Source organism: Corythoichthys intestinalis, chromosome 6 (genome assembly GCF_030265065.1).
Source record: "Corythoichthys intestinalis isolate RoL2023-P3 chromosome 6, ASM3026506v1, whole genome shotgun sequence".
Lineage (NCBI taxonomy): Eukaryota > Metazoa > Chordata > Actinopteri > Syngnathiformes > Syngnathidae > Corythoichthys > Corythoichthys intestinalis.
Window position 1 is genome coordinate 17,723,928 of NC_080400.1, and position 8,419 is coordinate 17,732,346.

The window sequence follows — 8,419 nt, forward strand, 5'->3', positions numbered from 1 at the left end:
TATTATTTCATGAATTTAAATTATGTTGCCAATAGATGTCCAATCCAATTGGACTGGACATCTACAGTGTATCACAAATGTGAGTGTACCCCCGCATTTCTGCAGATATTTAAGTATATCTTTTCATGGTACAACGCTGACAAAATGACACTTTGACTCAATGAAAAGTAGTCTGTGTGCAGCCTATATAATTGAGTTAATTTATTTTCCCCTCAAAAAATAGCCATTAATATCTAACCCCCGGCAACAAAAGTGAGTACACCCCTTGGTAAATATGTACATCCCTAAATGTCCAAATTGAGTACTGCTTGTCATTTTCCCTCCAAAATGTCATGTGACTCGTTACAGGAGTGCTGTCAGCATTGCTGCAGAGATTGAAGAGGTGGGGGTCAGCCTGTTAGTGCTCAGACCATAAGCCCCACTCTACATTAAATTGGTGTGCATGGCTGTCACCCCAGGAGGAAGCCGCTTCTGAAGACGGTACACAAGAAAGCCCGCCCGTCTCATCAGACGGGCTTTCGGGCTTTCTTGTGTGACAGCCATGCACACCAATTAGATGTAGATCGCGTCGTATGGTCTTAGCACCAGAGGTTGCGCTAGACATTTTCGTTGTCTGTCATTTTGACTGACAGGGTCATAAAAATCCGGTCATAGTCTATTTTTACCGGTCACTTAAATTTTTTAAATGATAATGATGACATATTCAATAGTACAGTATTTAGTTTTCATTCATTTTTAATTAATATTGTAACGCTTGCTTGGGGACGAAAAATTAGACACGGAAGTCGTGGTATTTTTCTCCCTTTTTACTCTGCTTACCGCCAACAACTCCGCCCCCAAAGAAAAAGAGGCAACGATATAGACCCCAGTCACCAACGTCACACAATGATCTTAATTGTGGTTGTCAGCCCAAAATCTTCTAAATATATATTAAATGCATCTTACCAGATATAAAATGACTACTACATAGTCTGTGGTGATCGTTTGGTGCCCAGATTTCTTGACGAATTACAGCAGTCCATCTCGCTCTCATCCTCGGGTCTCTCAGAATACGGTAGAACTTCAAGTCTCTCCGTCTATCTTCTCTGTTACAGCAACCAACCGCCACACACGCCTTCACCATTTTGATTATTAATATTAACGAGCAGAAAAACACGCCGTAATAGGAGGCATGTACGTAGCGGTAATGTGTAAACATGAAGAGCTGACACACAATATGGCGGCTCCAGTCAGGGGGGCGGAGTTGTGACGTCATGTGATTGGGGTCTATACACAGGCGGCAATCTTGTCCATCAATTGGATGACACGCTGGCACACCGGGTGCACCAATAAGAACCTCGCGTTGATGTGTCAATCACGGTGCCGCCGCCAGACCCCGGTGACGCTACAATATTCTGACAGAAGAGCCAACGACGTCATGCATTAAGAGAGACAATAGCTAATTAATATGCTAACTCGCCACCCTGTGGTCTGGGGTGTGAATTGCAACCTGTCAAAATGACGGACGGACTTCAGTTTTTTCCGTCACCTTTTTAAAAAACCGGTCAACGACGGAAAATATCCGGTTAACGCGACCCCTGCTTAGCACTAACAGGCTGAGCCCCGCCCCCCCCTTCAATCTTTGCAGCAATGCTGACAGCACTCCTGTAACGAGTCACATGACATTTTGGAGGGAAAATGACAAGCAGTACTCAATTTGGACATTTAGGGATGTACGTAGTTTCTATGGGGTGTACTCACTTTTGTTGCCAGGGGTTTAGATATTAATGGCTATATTTTGAGTTATTTTGAGGAGAAAATAAATGAACTCTATTATATAAGCTGCACACAGACTACTTTTCATTGTGTCAAAGTGTCATTTTGTCAGTGTTGTCCCATGAAAAGATATACTTAAAAATCTGCAGGATTGCGAGGGGTGTACTCACTTTTGTGATATACTGTATTGTGGGCAATGGCAGTGAATTAGTTAAAATGTTTTGGTTTTGTTTATTATTTTTGAGTTATTACATTTAGGTCTGCAGATATCGGTTATTTTAGTGGTCGATTAATCTATCAAGGAGATAGTTCGAATAATCGAGTAATCGGATTAGGGACATTTAATGCGTTGCAGAATAAATTTTAGGAGATGTAAAACAATGGCTTGCCAAGATGGAGCAATAAATGCGTATACAAAATGAAATTCCCGAGTGTGTCTTCAAACTATGCAGGATTGCACTCTCATTTAAAAATAAATTACAATACCTGAGTATAGCCTCAAACAGTATAAAGAAAATACGGATCTAAGTAAAACAAATGAACAATTGGTTTACTTGCATAGCAAAAGCTTAAATGCTATCAAATGCTAACTTTTTAAAAATGCTCTTAACAAATCGTTCAAACGCATATTCCAACAAAAAATGGCTAAATATACTGATAAACTAAATTATGAATGCATAAATAAAAACATGAGCTCGAAGAAAAACTTATGTTGGTCTTAACAGGGACCAGCCGGATTCAGCCATATTAAATGAGTTATGTCATACTCAGTGTTGCTACGAGAGCTACGTGTATCCACCCAAATCAATAAAACTAAATGCAAACACTTTCAAAACAAACCATTACAACGCCAGTCTTAATTCAACGAAGACTCAAAGCAGCAAAATTTGATTCAAAGCTTTTTTCCTAATCGAATTACTCGAGTTAATCGATTAATGGTTGCAACACTAATTACATTGAATCATTTTATTTCCAATGGGAAATATTGCTTTAAAATATTTACAATTCAATTTTAATCAGAACTTCAGAATTAAATTATCCTAAAAATTAGGTTACACTGTAGCCATTGTGTGCCCCAGTTTTCTACATTGTTTTTATCTGCGCTGCAACTCCAAACAGTTCATAAAACATTTCCAACCACTCATTCCCCAAAAATAACTTGTCTCAAAATTGAATTTTGCAAGAGTAACTTGGTTATTCAATAAATAATTACAACATTATCAGTTTTCTGTTAATATAATTCAAAAATTTGCCCCCCAAAAAACTGTATTTCTTTACATATGCGAGTCATATAAGAACAATGAAAAGATTACCTCAAAGGTATAAATGCGCTTAACAAGTGAAACAATTTACCATTTTACCTATATTGGTAGTATAGTAATAATCAAGAGAAACTGTATCCATACCAAGAAAAATGTATGTTATTTGTAGTTAAATCAAACTTTTTTTCCCCAATATTAGTGTTGTATGAGTTAATAGATTTTGAGCATTCACACAATTTCTACAAAAATCGTCACGTTATTGATTAATATTTGCGGCAATTGCCAGATTTGTGAAATGTATGCGCTAGTCGGTCCACTCACCATCAGATGATGTCCAATGTGGAGTGAACCCGAAGAGGAAGTCTCATATAGGACAAACGCGCACATGCGTGTTACCTTATAAGGACACAGGAAGTGTCCTGTGGTCGTAAATAACGCGGGAGGAAACACTTGTTATGACAAATGACCTTATTTTGCGTTGCGGAATATTGATGGACCAGCCTGGACACCTCTGCCCGTGTTGGTAAAAATAATGACGGCACTAAAAAATAGCTACTTCGCGTTTGTCTATTTTCAGTTCTTCTTAAAAACGTGCTTGAGTCACATGACTTTTAAGGACAACACTACTATGGGTCGCGTAGTGAAAAGTCCTAAGTAAGTCAAATTACAAGTACAAAATAGTCCAACAAAATAATTACTTGAATAGAAAAAAAAACAACATCTTTATGATGTGCATTCCAGCAGAAGGAATTGTCCATCCATCATCTAATTGTGTTAATTTCAAAATTGATTGTACGTCTAATGCCATCAATGGCAGCTAATGAGTTAGAGGCTATGGACTTGTGCACTCTAGTTCCCCACTTGTAAGACTGGTGCTTTTTGTGTTTGGAAATTGCCAGTGGAGTGCCTCAGGAGTCCAATTTGGGTACCCAACTGATGATAATACAGTATATAAAACATTAATAAAAGCCAGTATTTCCAGGAAGTGGCTGCCTGACATGGATGTAGCCATTTATCAATGACAGTTCTACATTGCTAGCCAAAAGTATTGGCACCCCTGCAATTCTGTCAGGTCAGATAATGGTCAATTTCTCCCAGAAAATGATTGCAATTACAAATGTTTTGGTAGTAATATCTTTATGTATTTTGCTTGCAATGAAAAAACACAAAGGAGAATGAATTTTTAAAAAAATCATTATACTCCAGAAATGGGCCGGACAAAAGTATTGGCACCCTCAGCCTAATACTTGCTAGCACAATCTTTAGACAAAATAACTGCAAACAACTGCTTCCAGTATCCATCAATGAGTTTCTTAAAATGCTCTGCTGGAATTTTAGACCATTCTTCTTTGGCCAACTGCTCCAGGTCTCTGAGATTTGAAAGGTGCCTTCTCCAAACTGCCATTTTAAGATCTCTCCACAGGTGTTCTATGGGATTCAGGTCTGGACTCATTGCTGGCCACTTTAGAAGTCTCTCAAACCATTTTCTAGTGCTTTTTGAAGTGTGTTTTGGGTCATTGTCCTGCTGGACGACCCATGACCTCTGAGGGAGACCCAGCTTTCTCACACTCAGCCCTACATTATGCTGCAAACTTTGTTGGTAGTCTTCAGACTTCATAATGCCATGCACACGGTCAAGCAGTCCAGTGCCATAGGCAGCAAAGCAACCCCAAAACGTCAGGGAATCTCTTTAATGTTTGACTGTTGGGACCGTGTTCTTTTCTTTGAAGGCCTCGTTTTTTTCCCTGTACACTCTATGTTGATGGCTTTTCCCAAAAAGTTCTTCTTTTGTCTAATCTGACCAGAGAACATTCTTCAAAAACATTTTTGGCTTTCTCATGTAAGTTTTGGCAAACTCCAACCTGGCTTTTTTATATCTCTGGGTCAGAAATTGGGTCTTTCTGGGTATCCTACCATAGAGTCCCTTCTCATTCAGACGCCGACGCATAGTACGGGTTGACACTGTTGTACCCTCGGACTGCGGGACAGCTTGAACTTGTTTAGATGTCAGTCGAGGTTCTTTATCCACCATCCACACCATCTTTTGTTGAAATTGCTCGTCAATTTTTCTTTTCCATCCACATCTAGGGAGGTTAGCCACAGTGCCATGGGATTTACACTTATTGATGACACTGTGCATGGTAGACACAGGAATATTCAGATCCTTGGAGATGGATTTGTAGCCTTGAGATTGCCCATGCTTCCTCACAATTTTGCTTCTCAAGTCCTCAGACAGTTCTTTGGTGTTCTTTTTTTTCTCCATGCTCAATGTGGTACACACAAGGACACAGGACAAAGGTTGAGTCAACTTTAATCCATTTTAACTGGCTGCAAGTCTGATTTAGTTATTGCCACCACCTGTTATGTGCCACAGGTAAGTAACAGGTGCTGTTAATTACACAAATTAAAGAAGCATCACATGATTTTTCAAAGGGTGCCAATACTTTTGTTCAGCACATTTTTGGAGTTATGTGTAAAATTATAATGATTTAATTTTTTTCCCATTCTCTTTTCTGTTTTTTCATTGCAAGCAAAATAAATGAAGATATTACTACCAAAGGATTCTTAATTGCAATCATTTTCTGGGAGAAATTGAGCATTATCTGACAGAATTGCAAGAATGCCAATACTTTTGGCCAGCAGTGTATATTAGCCAATCAAATGTGCATATCCCAGATTCCCTGCACTTTATCGTGATGTCATTAATGACCAATATCACATACACCTATGCTCGAATGTTTTTGTGCATGGGTATAATTGACATCACAAAATGGCTGGGCTTGTAACCAGTGTCATTTTTATGTTTAAACAATAATTACTCCGTTATCAGAGGTCTAAGAAATTTGCCCTTTCCATACTTAAATACTTCCATTAGTGGCGGAAAAAAAGTGGACAAGGTCCGCGTGTGATGACCATAAACAGGACGGGGGGATGCTCTTGAACAATTGTTCGCGAGCGAGCCCCTCCACACTTTTCCAGGCTTCTCAAGACAATCGTCGGGTGTGCATGTGTGTGAGTACCGTATTTATGGAGTGCAAGTGGAAATTCTTTGGTGAGCCCCTTCAGACAACTGGCAGAAATAATTTAACACCCTAAACACTAAATTACAGCTCCGTGCATCATCTTACCTTTCTGTTTGACCCTCCCAACCACGCCCACTTTACGCCCGTGCTGGGCCCCTTAGAGGCCAAGGCCCCATAACCTCCCTAATTTCTGCTCCTGACTTCCATCTTTCACATAATTTCGTGTTTTGCATTTGCAGGACTTTCAACAGATTTATGTAGTAATTAATACCCACCTCAGAGCGGATGGCATTTTGCTACACTGACAGCGTTGTGGTTCTTTGTCGTCAATGTCACATGACCAACCAGGAAGCGGCAGACCAGAAAGGTCTGTGTTATGATGAAACTTCCTCTAAGACTGGACAAAAGATACATATATGACATTTATGAGTCATAAAAAACTGACATTTTTAGTTTCTTGCCGCTGTAAATGTCTCTTGCTTGGGGAAGTTTCATTTGCATAATCAGCTGATTTATTTGTGACCAAGGTTCGAACAGTTTTGTTGTATACAATCCACTTTCAGCATGATAACGGCTTTGTGCATTGCAGTAGAAATTGGCCCGACCTTCCTTTATACAACATAATTGTTGGTCTTTGAATTACTACAATCTTCAGACATAAAAATGTCTATACGTATATAAGAGATCTCAACTTGTAACTATTTGGCATGTCTTCACCGCTTGCCATCATGTTTAGTGACTACTTGCCACCTAACCAACTGTGCATGCACCAAAAATACAAGGTGCCCCTCTCCATACACACACATAAAAAAAAAAAAAATCAAATTGATACACCCTTTTGCAGCAGATAGCTAAATTAAAACCATAGACTCCACCATCTGCTGACAAGACAGCTCCCAGAGAAATTGCGCCACGTCTTCCCGTAGGTCGCTGACCCTGGCAGAACGTTGAGATGGCTTTTACTGTGATAAACTCAAACACACCCTGCGTTCTAATGCAAGATTTAGGTGGAAACAGGATGAAGGTTTTACTGCATACAAGGAGGCAGGAGTGTCTCAAGAGTGAATTGGTTGAGGATTCAAGGTAATTATTATATTTTTTGCACCATGCATGAACTTTGAAACATTGTGAATTCAATGAAACGAATGGGAAAAATTAAGCTAACTTTAGCTTGAAATATTTACATAGAATTAATGAAAACTGCCCGTTTTTTTTTTTTTTTTTTGCTTTTAACCAAGAGTCTAGAGTGTTTTACATTCATATCTATAGAAATTCTGTTATATAAAGTGCCTATGACAGCAAAAAGCATGTTTATTTCATATTTTCTGCGGTATTTTATGCCCCTGGATGGACAGCTTGGATGTGTGTGGAAACGATCGATATTAGGGTTGTTCCGATCATGTTTTTTTGCCCCCGATCCGATCCCGATCGTTTTAGTTTGAGTATCTGCCGATCCCGATATTTCTCGATCCGATTGCTTTTTTTCGCTCCCGATTCAATTCCAATCAATCCCGATAATTTTTCCCGATCATATACATTTTGGCAATGCATTAAGAAAAAAATGAATAAAACTCGGACTAATATATACATTCAACATACAGTACATAAGTACTGTATTTGTTTATTATGACAATAATTCCTCAAGATGGCATTTACATTATTAACATTCTTTCTGTGAGAGGGATCCACGGATAGAAAGACTTGTGACTTTGTATATTGTGACTAAATATTGCCATCTAGTGTATTTGTTGAGCTTTCAGTAAATGATACTGTAGCGATGCCCAAATGTATGATGGGAAGTGGAATCATGACTGTGCATAGTGCTACCAATTGATATATCTTCTCTGCGTTGGGAAATAACATATGGTGTATAGAAAAAGATCAGTTGCTACCTTGCTTCCCCACATTGCTTCCCATGATATTGCTAATCGTAGGGAGAGGGATTGTAAGGCTTTAGCTAATTAAAAAAAGGCTCCAAAGGCTGCCAGAATTCACTGTACTCATTCTACGCTGCCTTTTATCTCTCTATATAGGTAAAAAGGCGCCATTACAGGTTGAGCGCAACAATGCGTAATTAATTGCGTTAAATATTTTAACGTGATACATTTAAAAAAAAAATTAATTACCGCCATTATCGGGATAAATTTGAAAACCCTACCTTAAGCCGAAACTAAAGACTGTGGACGAGTGTAACATATTATGTCTGTAACTTTAAATACAATTAGAAAACGATTTAATTAAAAATATATAGATACAGTATTAAAAAAAGGCATGGCCGATATTTTTTTGCCGATTCCGATACTTTGAAAATGACGTGATCGGACCCAATCGATCGGGATGCCGATCAATCGGGACATGTCTAATCGATATATTTATTTA